The sequence below is a fragment of the Chenopodium album genome, chromosome 1, assembly GCF_948465745.1.
Source record: "Chenopodium album chromosome 1, dcCheAlbu1.1, whole genome shotgun sequence".
NCBI classification, from domain to species: domain Eukaryota; kingdom Viridiplantae; phylum Streptophyta; class Magnoliopsida; order Caryophyllales; family Amaranthaceae; genus Chenopodium; species Chenopodium album.
In genome coordinates, this window is record NC_137834.1 from 20,167,526 (window position 1) to 20,184,457 (window position 16,932).

The window sequence follows — 16,932 nt, forward strand, 5'->3', positions numbered from 1 at the left end:
CAAGCAATTAACAAACCAACTCAACGAATTAATTCAGAAGAAATTAATGAGTCGCCTGAGTATTAAATATTTAGACGTCGGAAATTCGAGCTTAGAGCGTCGAAACCGAGCGTCGGAATTCGAGTCAAAAATAGTACATGACGAGACGCGCAAAATTCCCAAAATACCCCTAGCATTGGAATGCCCCGAGCATCTGAATGCTAGGGGCATAATATGCTATCACAGGTGGCTAGTATGCACACCATGCCGAGCCTAGGGTGGCTGGCTGGTGTGTGCCATCGCACCGTGCTAGCAGCAGCTAGTAGCCCCAAGCAAACCAAGGCAGCAACTTCTAGCAGCCCGCACTTGGAGTGCGTGGCTTGCTAGCCATAGCAGCTGCCCGCAACTCCAAGTGCGGGGCTGGGAATCGGTTGGGCTACGACTGGGCTTAAGGCTCGAGTAGTAGGGCCGAATATCATGGGAAGCAAGTGGAAGCAAGTAGGTGAGGGATAAGTGGCACAAGGAGAGTATAGAGTGGGAAGCAAGTATGGTCCGTTACTCTCCAGGTGGTCCTCACTTTCCTTTTCATGTAATAGTGACACTTGTAGATTTATTATTAGTTTGCTTATTTATATTAATTTAGCTTTAAAATAAATTGTGAAATTTCATGCTCCCATATTGAAGGGATAGAAATTCCCACTCTCCCTCTTGCCTATAAATACCCATCATGGGTTTTCGGGAAGAGTGCTTAAGTAGGAGTTCAATAGAGCATTGCATTAGCAAAAACTCTTAAACTCACATAATTCTCGGGTTTTGGTCGGACCTTGCTAACCTCGAGGTAACGGACCTAAAAGTTGGTAGTTGTTTTTGCGGGTGGTTCTCCGTCGGAGGCTCTCGTATTTTTGGGGCTAAGCTACTCAAGTAAGAGCCTATTTTGTGGGGCGAAGCACTCGCCAAAGGTAAATTTCCTCTTTTGCCCTTTAATGTTTATTTTGAGGGGTTTTTCGTTTTTATGAAAAATTTTAAGTCTCTCCAACCTTGAAAATTAATTACATATTTATGGTTGTTATGTAATTGGTTCAATACATATTTTAATGCAATTTTAAACCTCTTTAGGCATGATTACTTGGTGGTAATTTGTGTTTAAAAGCTTGGTTTTATTTTTCACATAATTGCAAATTAATTGTATTAAGTGTGAAAACTTTGTTTTTTAAGGCTTCTAAAGTGCTAAAGATTCAATCTTTAATTGTGGTAAGTGATTGAAACTTTAAAAGCTACTAAATTCCATGAATTTTATGTTCAACTTTGTTGTTTTAATCATTTTTGGTTGATTGGAAACATAAAGTTTCAAGCTTCGTGATAGAAATTTGTTTATCTTCATATTGGAAGATAAAATTTTTCAAGGATTCACAAATGATAGTAGTTGGATTTTTCATTTGAACATTAAAGTTCATATCTTTCCAACTCCCTCTTACTTTGTCAAAATCTCTAGGTTAATTTAAATTGATTAAATTAATAATGAGAAATTGCCTTATTTATTTTGTTGCACCAAGTTAAAACAATTTAATTAAAGAATGGTTCTTGGAAATTATTTTGGTTGAATGCACCTTGTTAAATTTTATTTAAGTTAGACTTGTTTAAATTTTCAATTTTTTGCTCATTGAATTAGTTCTAAAATCAGTTTAGAATTAATAAACATGTCACGAAAAATTGGGATCAAAATCCCGAGGCTATGGCACGCAAAACGAGGCAAAACCCCTTGGCTGGCCGGGCTGCATAGCAGCCCCCATGTGGCTGCCAAGAGGAGTGCTCGTGTGTGCAGCCATGTGCGTGGCTAGAGCGCACAGCAGCAGCAGCACACGACCGTGCGTGCGTGCGTGTGTGCATGCACAACAACAGCCGTGGCTGTGTGCGTGCGTGCTGTGGTGCGACAATGAGCAATGTGTGTGTGTGTGTGCTTGTTGTTGCTAAAAGAGAGTGCGTGTAGGTGTGCTACGTGCTTGTGGCACGATCCGCAGAACCCCACACTTGGCACTTTACCTCGGTTTTTAAGGCATTTCAATTTTATTTATTTTATCGTTTTATTTATTTTAATTAATCTTATTTATTTTAATTAAAATTTTGAGGCTAGGTCTCGGTGTGTAGCGGCATTGGCAAAATTTATTTTGACAAATTTTGGTTTCTACCGGATTATTTAATTAGATTAATTAAGATGGATGCGGAATTTAGTGGGAGCTTCATTAATTAATTACGTCAATTACATAATCGGTTAAATAACTTTGACTAGTTTTAATTAGGCGTGTTAATTGGATTAACCATCTATATTAGTTATTAGTGCACGCACGTGTTTAATGTATTATTACTTGTTTATTGTCGTAAAATGCATGGGCCATTAACATATACTGAATGGATGAATGGAATGTATATTCTCTCACAGGTTTTATAAAATGGAAACTGGTGGGACCCGGTCAGGATAGAAAATACGGACAGCGTCCCGTGATGTACTTTTGTAAATCTAAATACGGTCTGCGTACCATTGTAGGGATTATTTCAAGCAATACCCCAAAATTGAACCCCACTGTGATCATAAACTTAAGTACGGTGGCTTCCAAAGGGAAAGAAGCTAGAGCAAAAGAGTCGCCAACAAGTTTTAGGAACTTATAAACCGTTCACGAGGTGAAGGTTACACCCCTTAACGATCCAGGAGATCGTCAACTCCAATAAGTCTGGAACCATGGCTGGTAGTTCGGGGATGAAGGTAAAAATCCAACCTAAAAGAGATTGAACCTGCCCTAATAATAGGCCTCTACTTTATTCTTATCGTATTCATGTGCGCTTTCTGACTAACATGCAATCAATAGATTTACCCTAAACTTGTTTTTCAATGTTGGTTGAATATTAATGCACAAATAAAACTATTATTGGCGATCACTTGAATTATAATCATAACAACCCTAAACAAGATTATTAATTATCTTATATAAGCGTGATTAAAAGTACAAATTCCCTTTAAACATGCATAAAAGGCGTGATCAAGCAATAAAAATAAATAACAAGCAACATCATAATAACAATAATAATTATAATTAAAATCATAATCCAAATAATCATAATCAACAAAATAATACTCATGTTAAAGCATAATATTAATAGCAAGATCCTAGGCATGATGCTAATAAGATTAAAAACAAACCCTAGCATGTCACTAAACATCAAAGATCAAATATATAGCCCTAACATGATACTAGGAATCAAAATAACAACATAGACATGATTTTTGTATCATAATAACAATAAAGCAATTAAAGTACTTACTTAGATAATTGAAAGAGAGATTTGGGACCAAACCCTCAGAAATTAAAACCTTTCACGTCTAGGGCGAAGGCAACTTCAAACTTGGCTAGGTCTGTCTAGATCTTGTGAATGCGGAATTTTGTATGCAAAAGGCTAGTTCAGAAAGAGAGAGAGTAATCAAGAGATTCTTGATGAGAGTTGGTGATGGAAAACAGAGGTTTAAGGAGGCTATTTATAGAGAAAATCAGCCGGATGTGATAAAAAAACGAACTAGAGTTTCGAAAAGAATAAAACACGATCGCAGCGTCAAACACGCGCGTGGCGCCAAACATTGGACACTAGCGCCAGGCGCTGGTCTTGTCGTCATACGCTGGAAAAAGATTTTCACGCGTTTTCTTAATTTGATAAAATTTAGCCGTACGAGAGGGCAAAATCGTATTTTCCTTAAATACACGTCTTTTATTCTGATTAAAACTCTAAAAAGTTAACTAAAGTCAAATTATCAATGCTAATTAAATTAGGAATGAAAATAACCTTCTAGAAGAATCTAGAAGACTATAATCAATTTTAATTGCATTAGGAATGATAAATAAATATTAGGCCCCCCTAAAGATCATTGGGCCGCATATAAATATCAAATCGGGCCCAGTTTAGTAATTTGGCAATAAGTTCCTCATTATTTATCGGAATTGGGCTTATAATATATCGTTGGAAAGCTCTTTTCGAACCTGACCCAACTACACTATTATTGGAACCTTTCAATCGACCAAACCAAACAGGATTGGCTGTTTTATTAAAATAGATTTTCAAAAACAAAGAGAAAGAAAAGAAATGAAAACTGACCGCAACACTAGACTTTCCACACTATCACTTCATTCGATTATGATTCGGCGTGAAAGGTTCTCATCACCGGGTTTGGTTTTGGGGAGACACAAATGGGTGTCTACAGAAGCCCCCACTTTGACTGAGTTTGGAGAAGCGCATGTTTCGAAAACAAAAGTCAAAGTATCGATAAGGACTGAGAAAGATTCAGAACATTCTGTGATCCTAAACTATTCTTGCAACACCGATACATGAAAAAGTAGCATTAGTTAAATAGATAAAAGAGTTAAGAAACGCGTATCTTGCGCCGTCGAGCACACATCGCTGGAGGTAACCGATTTGTTACATTTGTTGTGACAACCTTCTGCAAGCTAGGGAATGCCATCCTGATGTTTGTTTTGACGATCTTCTGCAAGCTAGAGAATACCGCCTGAAGACTGCTACGCCGATAACTACCTCCAATTCTGCCGTGATAGACTTCTACAAGCTAGTGAACCCCATCGAATATTTCTTCCCCTGAAACGACCTTCTAGCGCTTTGTGACCATATTCCGCAAGCCAGGGAACACGATTGAAGATCGCTTTGCCTGAAACTATCCTCATTTGTTGCGACAATACGCTAAAGAGTATCACTGAAGACCAACTCCTGTGAATCCTTTGCTGCTACATCTCGAGCCTTTTTCTTGAATCATAGTGACAACCTTCCACAAGCTAGAGAACGCTATCTTGCTGCTTTAATGATCTTCCCCAAGCTAGAGGATACCGCCTGAAGACTGCTACGCTTGTAAATGTCTCCAATTTCCGCCGTGATAATCTTCTGCAAGCTAGAGAACACTATCAAAGATTGCTTCGTTTGAAACGATCTTCTACTACCTTGTGACCATCTTCAACAAGCCAAGGAATATGATCAAAGATAACTTTGCTTGAAATCACCTCCGTTGTTACAATAATATTCCGAGGGAAATTACCGAAGATCAAAGCTTGTTAATGCTTAAAAGCTCGCTTGAACTTTGCTTCCGCTATGCAAGTACGTCGACGCTTTTTCTGCTTGTGAACCATTATGTCGGTGCCTCTGCTATTTATGAACTATTATGTCGGTGCCTGAGCCAATGTTTAGGCGCTTTAAGCTAAGTGAGACGATCATTCATAAGGACAATCACTTAATGCGATTGTAACCAAGCCGATTAATAAATCATGTCAAATTGCTTATAGGGGCTAACTGGCGTACCAAGGAACCCAAAATTGTTATAAGAGATCGAATTAACTGTTCTGATTGGCTGAGCGTTTTGTCGCCGCTAAAACGTCGCTGGCGCCATGAATTGGCTCTGTTGCCAGACGTTGGATTCTAGCGCCAGGCGCTGAACTCTGGCGCCAAAAGCCAAAGCTATAGTTTGGCGCCAGAGTCGGGAATTCCGCATATATTCCCTTTCTTCTTCATTTTGCTGCTATTGCTGCTTCTTCTTCAAAATTCATCGCAGAACTTTGCCTTGCTCGTTCTTGCTCGTTTCTTAACCAAATTTGCTCAAATTTGTTGCAAATCAAAGATTTTTTCATCTAGTTTCCCAATCTATGTAAGTTTTCTTCAAAATCACCCCGGTTTTTGATGAATTTGACATTCTGGTTCAAGATTTTTTAAAAAATTCAAACCTTAAATTGCTTAAATTGCCTTAAGAGTGTTTTGAGACTTGTTTGAATCAATTTGGTGAAGAAACGAACAAATCACCATTGTTTGACCTCTTAAGGTCGGGAAGAAAATGTGGCATGTTCTTGATGTTTTTGCAAGCAATTCTTGTCCAATTTGTCACAATAAGTATCATAGTATTACAAGAAATTGTTTGGATGCTTGAAAAATGTCGTATATGCTCAAATTGAAATTGTGCTCTATTTTAGTATTACGTACTCTATTTTTTGCGAACATAGTATCATGTGGCTAGCGAACTTTAGATACTATAGAACCTTAATTTATGTTGATTTTGCACAATGTAGTGTGGCAATACAGCGAGGTTTGGGTTCACGTCCCGAGACACACGACGGAAGCATGAGCCCGTAGAGGAGGACGCCGACCCGTCCACTTCTCTCGGTCCCCTCCCTGAGTGGGATGAGCGAACTTTGTACTTCTCCCCCGACCACCACATTTCTTAGAGGGTGCCTCGTGGGATTACTGCTGGTAGGACACGTTGCCATGGCTCGGGCTACAATACGCTAGGTAACCTGTATAGGATGTTCATCAGCGTCGACGGAGAGTTGAGACTTCTCTGGGAGTCTTGTGGGCTGACGACCCTGTTCGAGGCCGCGGAGGCCATGATTTCTTCTAACGGGGGTCACAGTGTGGCTCGCGCCCTGGTGGAGTTCTTCTCGGACACCACCAACACTTTCCACTTTCCTTAGGGTGAGAGGATGGTCACCCCAACTGAATTAAGTCTCATCACGGGACTGGACTTTAGTTCTACCGCGCTTCCGTTCGACAGCAACATTAGCGTCTACTCAACTCAGATTGATATGCTGCTGGATCCGATTGTTGTTCGAGCCCGTGCTGAGGTGGAGGTAGCACAGTTCAGCACCAAGGGTATTCGCCGGTCGACTCTGGCGGCAACTTTCGAGGATGATGCGACCACCCGAGAGCAGCGCGTGCACATCTTTGCGCTTATCTTGCTGTCAGGGACGTTTTCTCCAGACAAGGGTAGTAGAGTGCTGCTTTACTACCTTCATGCAGTGTGTGATTATCACGTAATCGGGACTTACGACTGGACCAGCTTGGCCTTTGCAGATTTTGTTCGAGCGTTGCGAGACTTGTGTCGACACCGGTCCTACACAGGGAACGTCACTTTGTCCAGATTTTGGAGAGTCGTAGAGGTATACTTTATCTCCTATAAAGTTTGTTATAAGATTTTTTGTTAGAATTTGCTAATATTTTTGTCTTTTGTAGATCTGGTTCTACGAGTACTTTCCTTCACTCGCGCCGGCAAGACCGTCGCCACGTGGGTTTCCCGTGAGCACCTTTCTGGGGAGGCCGCCACGTTCGGGCGTCTACCGCCCATTATCGGGAGCAGATCCGCTCGGTATGATTTCTGCATAGTTAAACACTTTTGTATTGCTTTTGGTAGATTCTCATCTCATAGGCATTCTTCGCAGGAGCATGATGTGTAGTATCGGCTGTGGAATGGCTTGGTTGTCCCTAGGCTAGCCGCACATTACACTGCTTAGCGTCGCTACTTCTTAGGGACGTATGGGACGGTTGCATACCTTGGAGAGAGGGTTTCTATTCAGCACTCCTCGGATGTTTTCGTTGTTCCTGCTTCTCCGTCGGGTCACGTGTTCAATGACGTGAGGCTGCTCAGTATGTCGGAGAGGGCTGGTACCCCTTGGCAATCTCATGCGATCCCAAGGCAGTGCTATGAGGAGGAAATGTTGCCGTTGTTAGCTTCGGCCCTTTGTTTGAGGAGGCGGCGGTATGATTTTCATCTTTTACCTTTTGCTAAGTAGCCCCTAAGTGATATTTTACTGACTTTGGTTTGCTTTTGTCAGGCTAGGTCTATTGAGTTTGTGCCACCTCGTATGTCCATCCATTACCAGGGGACATAAGGGCCTATCAAAGAGATGATTCCTCCGACTCCTAAGGATCAGCGCTTTGTTGAGCGATCGATTCCTCGCCACCAGACTCTGGTGATTTTATTTACTTGCAATTTGTTTATATCTGTCATGCATTTTTACTAACTTTATTTCTTTAATAGTTCTCGCGCCAGGTGGTCACAGCGATGGCAAGGTGTATATACGCCCATTCCTTCTCGTACCCGGACGAGACCTAAGGTCCGGAGAGAGCCGTTGAGGTCTAGCTCGAGGCGTCGTCGCACTTGCGATCGGGGTGATCGATTAGAGGCTGCCCGGGCTGAGGAAGTGGAGGGCTCGGGATCTTCATCTGAGGGTGCATGTGCTGAGCCGATAGGCCAGGGAGAGGCTACCTCGGCTCCTAGAGGTGGTGGGATGTACGAGGTCGGCTCGTAATCGCAGCAGCTTCAGTAGCCTCAACCTCTATCGGTTCATCAGGGCGACCTTGGGTGGACGGGTCTTGTGCTGAGTTTTCCTCCTCCTAGAGAGACTGGAGGTGGAGTTGGTGGAGAGCATACTCCTCGCAGTGCGCAATTCTTTGATGTGATGGGCGTCCCTCATCATCTGCGTCCTCCAGCGCCGTAGTTTATACTTGTGTTTTTTATATTTTGACTTGTATAATACTTTTCCTAATTGACTCATTTATTAGACATATTTGTATATACATATTATTATCTATTTATTATGACTTTATTTATCTTGCATTTATTTTTCATTTTTATGTGCATATTTGTGTGTGCAAAAGTTGTGATAATAATAATTTTGCGCAAAAATTCCGTCATTTTTATGATTGATGGAGGGTATCCGACTTTCTCCCCCATTAAAGAAAAAATGAAAAATAAATTTGGACTTACAACAAACTTAAAAATAAATTAAGTCTGAAATAAAATCCGAGAAAGAAAAATCGATATTAATATATAAAATTAATTTGTAAGGGTATTTTTAGAAGGGGTAAAATCGTAAAACCATTGTACGAGTTCGAATCATAGCCAGAAAAACGCGGATTTTTAAAAGCTCGCTGATAAGACACATCAGCGCCACGTGGTGCCACATGTTTTGCGTTGGCGCCAGGCGCTGCTGTTGGCGATTAGTGCCAGACTCTAGTAAAACAAGAAAGAAATCACATCACATCGATACCATCATATCTACATCTATACTAATACAAAGTATTTTATAACATGAAAACAATATATAGTATACATACCCTTACTATTCATCAATATCACAGTGTTAATTCAGAAGAGTGCTGACTCCGAATCTTTTTGGATTAAAACTGTATTGATGTTATGTCTAAATAGCCCTCTGATCTCCCAAATTTCTTCATAATTTCAGCAGATTAATCATAGCCTTAGCTTTTGAAAAAAATAATCATGTCTTTAGTTACTAAGAGTTTTACCAACTTCACACGTGAATGGTGTCGGTCTTTAACTACCAAAGAGAGAAAAGAACTAGACTTTTTCCATATGCGAGGTATCTATGGTGTTAAGGGGGTAGATCTTGATATAGACTTTATTCATACCGCCTTTGAATATTTGGACACCGATACTCATTGTTTTAGAATAGGGTGTGATGAAATTAGTCCTTTACCGGAAGAATTCGGTGCTATCTTAGGCTTTCCTTCATTAGATATTGCGGTAATCCCTAGAATACGTGAATATTATTATAAAGATTATGAGCGCTTCTTTAATTTAAGAGACAAAGATCTAACTAATATTGTAGATGGTAGCATAGTTAATTTGAAAGAATTTGCACGCCATTACTTTGATAGACCTTATTCTGAATCTTTTCATGTTTATAGAAGAAGGGCCTTTCTCTTTTGCGTGCTTAACCAATATTTTCTCACTAGCGGTAGAACTAATGAGGGCCAAGCAATTATATCAACTGTTTTGGAGCAAATCAAATCTGGAAGAAATCCAATGCCATTAATTGTTGGAGAGACTATGCTTAGTCTTGATGAATTGAAGAGAAACCCAAAAGCAACTTTTCAGGGCTCTCTAATTTTATTACAGATAGAAAATAATATTTTTAATTGCAGAAATCAAAAACTTATTTTTGTATAGTAATATTAATTTATTTGCATTAAAATTTTGCAGATGTGGCTAAGGGAGAGACTAGAATTAATAAGTCCACCCGACAATGTTGAAAAATACTCTCCAAATTGCTTTGTAAGGCGAAAGAAACACTTCTCTAAGTTGGGGGCGCATTGAGTGGAAAAAAGTCTTTGCCTCTTGCTACTTTGCTATCAAGTGGGTCATCCCTTGGTGGAAAATAGAGAAGATGGTTGGTGTCAACAAGCAACCTTTCAGTTGTCTTCCAAGCTTAACAAAGATGACTTTTTATTATCCTTAAAGGTTAAAAAGACAGTACGACCTACTTCAAACAATTCCCTATGGGGATCTTCGTCGTCCCTATGAATTCCCTGTTTCACAAGAAGTAGAAAAATTTGATGCATATTGGAGAGCTAGACCTTTATGGGAAATGATTTCCCAAAAGGTTCATCCTTCCTTGCCCAATGATGTAAAGAGGTGGCTTCTCAAGAAACCTTTAAAGGACATGAAGAAAAATAAGAGTAAAATTGATGTGAAGAGTCATCTAGGTGACAAGGTAATTCCTCTTAAGGAACGCTTGGGTGAAAAAATTGAATTCAAAACACCTATGTGCCTAAGAAGAAGAGCTCTACAAAGGATAAAGGGAAAAGAAAAGCTGACACTTTAGAGAAGAAGGTTTGGGTAGAGAAGAAACATGGAGTCATAGCTAAGGGAGAAACCATTTACTCCAAAATTGAATGTAGGTCCTCTAAAGGAAGCCTACTAGCTAAAGCCATGGACGATGAAGAGGATGCAGATAAAAATTGGAAGAGAGCAAAGAAAGAGAAGAAAGATAAAAGCATTGCTTAACTTTTAATTTATTAGACTTAGTTTTAAATTTAAAGTTAATTTGTTTTATTAAAATTCCATCAATAATGTAATTTTTAGTTTATTTTATCAATGAAATTTCAGCTTTTTAATTAAATCATCTTCTTAAAATTTAATTTAATAAAGCAATGAAAATAGAAAATTTAATTTTCCAAAAATTTTGTTTTTTTTCGACTATAGAAGTCGAAAATTTTTCGAAAAACACCGAAATTTGCCCAGGTACTCGCAGAAGAGCGGCGCCGCTACTTTATGGCTGGTGCCGGCTGCTCCCGTCTGGCGTCTGGCAATAGGTGTTCTCGCCTAGTGCTGCAGTACATCGGCCGGCGACAGGCTTTTTTCTGTGACGCCGATGTTTCGTCGAATTTCTGTCGAATTTCTTTTTTTATCTGGGATGCGAGGTTTGCGAAAATTTAAGTGGCAGCACCCGTAAAGGGTTGCCTACGTATCCTTTCCTAAGGAAACGGGCCAAACGTAGCTCTCTTGACTACCCTACTAAAGTAATTATGGGTAGTACTTTTTAAATTGGTCAAGATTTGTCATGTTCGAGAACTCATTGCCATCCATATCAGTTAATTTTGTTGCACCTGCTGATAGGATTGTTTTGACAATATAGGGTCTGGACCAATTAGGCCTAAATTTGCCTCTTAGACCCAAAACATTTTTCCTTAATGCTTTTAACACCAAGTCTCCTACTTTGATGTTTCTTGTCTTGACCTTCATATTAAAATGCCTAGCCATACGAGTTTGATATCATTGAGTATGATGTAGAGCTTCTAGTCGCTTTTCATCAAGTAGATTTAGCTCTTCATATCTTGCTCTAGTCCATTCGACTTCATCGAGTTTACTTTCTACTGCAATGCGTAGAGATGGTATGTCTAGCTCTACCGGTTTTACAACATCCATTCCATAAACCATGGAGAATGGCGTATTTCCTGTTGATGTGCGGATTAACGTGCGATAACCCTACAGTGCGAAATGGAGTTTGTCAGGCCAATCCTTGTAATTTTCTGTCATATTCTCGATGATAGTCTTTAGATTTTTGTTAGCTGCTTCAACCGCTCCATTTGTTTGAGGTCTATAAGGAAAAGAATGATGGTGTTGAATGTCATATTTTTGTAACAATTCTTCACACTCAGCTTAAAAGTGAGTTACATTGTCACTTATCATTTCATGTTGGACTCCATATCGACAAATGGTATTCCTTTTGATAAAGAGTGCAACATGTTTTTCAGTGAGTTTAGCATATGATTGTGCTTGAACCCACTTTATGAAGTAATCAATTGCTACTAGGATCTATTCATGAGCGCCTGCTCCTTGAGGAGTAATTTTACCAATAATATCAATTCCCCATTTAGAGAATGGCCATGGTGAAGTGTAGGTGTAAAGTAGAGATGGAGGACATGTTGTAAATTGGCGTAGATTTGGCATTTAGGGCATCTTTTCACATATTGATGACGATCCTTATTCATGGTTAGTCCAATAGTATCCATCTCGCATTATCTTTTGGACTAGCATTTTTCCATTAACATGGGTTCCACAAATGCCTTCGTGGACTATCCTCAAAGCTCTTTGAGCTTCCTTTTTCCCTACACATAAGAGAGCTCGACCCTTAGGTACCCTTTTATGCAACTCGTTGTCTATGAGTACGTATTGGGAAGCCAAGAGTCTTAATGCTCGTTTTTCTCTTTTGTCGGCATGCGGAGGGTATTCTCCTTTGGTGACATAGTTAAGTATATCTGTGTACCACAATTCTTCTTCTTCTTCTTCTTCTTTATCTTGGATCACTTCATCATCTTTTATAGCTTGAATATAAGCTTATTTGTGCCTTTTCTCTATAGTTAGAGGCCTAACCATTGAGGCTAGTCTTGCCAAGGCATCAACAAATTAATTATCCTCTCTAGGTAAATATGTGTATTCTACCTTTTCTAATTGATTAGTGTGATTTTTGAGATAAGTTTTGTAAGGGGATAGACTTTCACTCCTTACTTTTCATCTTCTATAAATCTGGTTGATGATCATAGAAGAGTCCTCGAATATTTGTAATTTCTTCACTCCCAATGCCAAAGCTGTTTCAAGGCCTACCACGCATGCTTCGTATTCAGCAGCGTTGTTGGTAACGTCGAAATCTAACTTTATGGAGATTGGATCATGCTCTTCTTTAGGTGATATTAATAATACTCCAAAGCCACATCCCTTTTGGTTTGAGGCTCCATCGAAGTATAAAGTCCAAGTATCATCTTCTGTGACGATCAAGTCTTCGTCTAGAAATTCATTGTTGTTTATTGGCGTTGAATCTTCTATTGGAAAATCCGCTAGGAAATCTAAGACCACAGGTCCTTTGATAGCCTTTTGAGGCATGAACCTTACGTCAAACTGGGCTAAGTTGACTATCCATCTTGATATGCGCCCATTGAGTGTAGACTTCACGAATAGATACTTAAGTGGATCAATTCGGGAAACTACAAAGACTGTATGCACGAGCATGTAATGTCTTAACTTGGTTGTGGCCCACACCAATGCGAGGCACAATTTCTCAAACGGTGTATAGAGTACTTCATACTCGAGCATCTTTTTGCTTATATAGTAGATTTCATTTTCCTTACCTTCTACTTCTTGTGCGAGCATGGCTCCCATTGTCTCCTTGGTGACTGTTAGGTACAACCTAAGATGTATTCATGGAAGTGCTGGTGCTAATACGGGAGGATTTGCGAGATAGGCTTTGATCTTTTCAAAGGATTTTTGACATTCATCGTCCCATATTATTGGTAAATTCTTTTTGAGCTTTTTGAATATTGGTTCACATATTGTTGTTAATTTCGATATGAACCAACTTATATATTGCAACCAGCCAATAAATCCTCGAATTTTTTTCTCGGTTTTGGGTGGTGGCATTGACATGATTGCCTTGATCTTGGTTGGGTCTATCTATATTCCTCTAGAGCTTATGATATATCCCAAGAGCTTGCCTAAGGTGACTCCAAAAGCACACTTGGAATGATTCAACCTCATGTTGTATTTCCTTAGCCTTTCAAAGAATTTTCTCAAGGCTACTTGATGGCCTGGGCGATCTTTTGACTTCACAATCATATCGTCCACATATACTTCAACTTCTTTGTGCATCATGTCATGGAGTAAGGTAGTCGCTGCTCGTTGGTAAGTAGCACACGCGTTTTTCAACCTGGATGGCATTACCGTGTAACAGTAAGTACCCCATGGTGTTATGAAAGTTGTTTTCTCCATGTCTTCTTCTGCCACGAGAGTTTGATTGTATCCTGCATATCCATCCATGAATGAGAGAAGTGCATGATTCGCTGTATTATCTACCAGAATATCGATTTGTGGTAAAGGGAAGTCGTCCTTTGAACTTGCCTTATTGAAATCTCAATAGTCGACACACATTCTTACCCTTCCATCCTTTTTCAGAACTAGGACGACGTTGGCCACCCATTTGGGGTATTTGGATACCCTAATAAAGCCTGCATTTATTTGTTTTTGAACTTCTTCTATTATTTTAAGAGTTACGTCGGGTTTTATTCGACGCAACTTTTATTTTACAGGTTTCATTCCTGGAATTAGTGGTATAGTATGTTGAGCTATTTCTCTATTAATACCTGGCATATCTTCATATGACCAAGCAAATGCATCAATTAATTCTTTAAGTAGATTAATTTAATTAGTTTTTTCTTGTTCATTAAGTTTTAATCCCGTTTTTACCTCTCTTTTAATGGTTGAATCATTTGAGATATCAACCGTCTCAGTTTCCTCATCTTAGATGGCTTTTCTTTTTAAGTGTTTCCATTGCCTTAATAATTTCTTTGTCATTTTCATTGTTAGTTAAGCAATGCTCGTCATCTTGGGTTAAAGAGAAACACGAGGAGTAAGCAGAAGAAGACATACTATTGAATTCGGAAAACATTACATCAAAAAGGGTGATGTCCTAAGGGAGATGTCCTCAGGGACTTGATTACTAACTATCCTAGGAGTAGAAATAGAAGAATAAGGGGGGCTACAACTAAGGACTTGAATGACTCTACAAGAAAGGACTCTGACTCTAACGACTCTTCAAACATTGGTCCTTGCCCTGTCGTTATGGAGATTTTCCTTCCACTTGGAGTGGTCACCTTGACTGTCTTGCGCCACCCTTGTACTGATCCTTCTGCTGGAGTGATGAGCTTTAAGGTGTCAAAGTTCTCGCTTTGTAGGACCGTTTGGATCAGCGTGGAGTTATCCTCTATGTATCTCGGCTCATCTTTTTCTCGCCCAAATAATATTCCCATGACATTAAAGTCAAAGCAAGGGGGTGCTTTCTCCTTGTGGATAGGAGTTGGGATTTCGTCTAGAAATAAGCAATCTAAGAAAATTTCCAATCCCGGTTGCCTTATGCCATTTACAACAAAAGGTTCGGGAAATTCATAGCATGGATAGTCCTCTCCTTCTTTTATGAATTGCCCATTGAGAGTAAGAGGATAATTATCCATTGGGATTGCTTTCTTTTGGATGCGAGCGTTCCTACGCGCCTTAGACCTTTCCTAGGCTCGCTTAAGATCTTCCTGAGTCGGTTTGAAACCAAGTCCAAAAGTATCTAACTTAGGGAGGCCAGATAATTCCAGTTGTTTTGCTATTCCCTTCTTCTTTCCTAGAGTCACTCTAGGAAAATGCCGTTATTTCTTAAGAATATCATTTACCTTCATATTGGAGTGGGGGTCATGGAAGAGAGGGGTCCTTTCATCCTCCTCGATAGGAGACCTCTTCAACCCACAAGTCTTCATCGTCTTCATCGTGCTCCACAATAATGATCAGATTTTCCACAACTTTAATCCTCATGGGTGAAGCATCGATTGTGATAGAGATTCCTCCAATTATGGCTTTTACCTGTTGGTGGAGAGATAAGGGGACGAACTTTAGGTCATGAAGCTAAGGGCGTCCCAACAATAAGTTGAATGAAGCTTTATTATCTACCACTTGAAAGGTGGTAGCATGTTCTATTGCTATCGCCGTTATATTCATGGTAAACTTACCAAGAGCTTGGCGATGAGTGTTGTCATAAGCTCTTATTCCTTGTGTTGATGGGGTTAAGTCTTTATCTCTTATGCCTAATATCCTCGCAGTTCTAAGTGGACAGACATTAATTGCCGATCCATTGTCTACAAGAGTCATTGGGACGTTCATTCTCTTGCAAATAACTATGAGGTTTAATGCCTTGTAATTTTTGTCACCTTCTAGAGGTAAATCTTTGTCAGAAAAGGTGATCAAAATGATAGGACTAGGGAGATCACTCGTAAGGAAGTTAGCCAACACCTCAGGAGTGGTGTCAGAATTTATCCCTATCTTATCTAAGGCCTTCATCACTGCCAACCTATGTTCTCGAGATGTAGATAGAAGTTTCCATACGTTCATCTCGACCTTGGTCTTCTTGAATTGCTTGAAAATATCATTGTATTCTATGATAGGTATGAGAACTTGCTGAGTAGTCGGCATAGGTTGTGTAGAGATGAGAGGTTGTGTTCTTCGAGACCTTGTGGGGACGTCTATAAGTGAATCCTCTTCAACCCATAAATCATCTACTGAATATGACACTGAAAGTGGAGGTCTTTCCTTGTCTTTTAGGTAGATGTTTTCTTCATCGCTGTCCCAAACCCCATTAATTCTTATGTCTTCTTCTTGTGGGATTTGAACTAGCTTCTTATCATCAATAATTTTCTGAATTAAATCTTTAAATTTAAAAATGTTTTCAATAGTGTTTCCCCCTGATTGATGGTATTGACAGTAGAATCTATCTGTCCTCTTTAGTGATTCAAATGGTCTTGGTTTGAGAGGTTTGACCTTACCACTCTCGGAGAGCATTTTGAATATTTTAGCATATGAAGTCCCAATTGGAGTATAGAGTTTATTGCTCTTCTTGGGTCCGTCAATTACTTGTAGAGAGAAATCTTTCGTCTTTGTAGGTGGAATTTATTCATTCTTTTTCTTAAGCTCCTCTGTTTGTTTCTTTGAAAATTCGAGAGCCTCACGTAGCAAAGTTGTTCCTTCCCACATGGACCATATAACCATTTGTATGTCTTCCTTGCTTGTTGGTTTAGGAAAGTCATCCATGGCATCAAAAAAGATCTCCTCCTCTTCTTCGATAGCATGAATTTCTTCAATTGGCTTGATGAGAGATGAAGGATCAACCTGTTTTTCCTCATTAGAGATGGCCAAGAAATAAGCGAGAGGTGCATTGTCGATGCTTTGCTTCTTACTGGCAGGGGGCAATGGTAGTTTATTGTTATCGATTAAATCTTAGATGGCTTCCTTAAGCTTCCAACAATTTTCAGTGA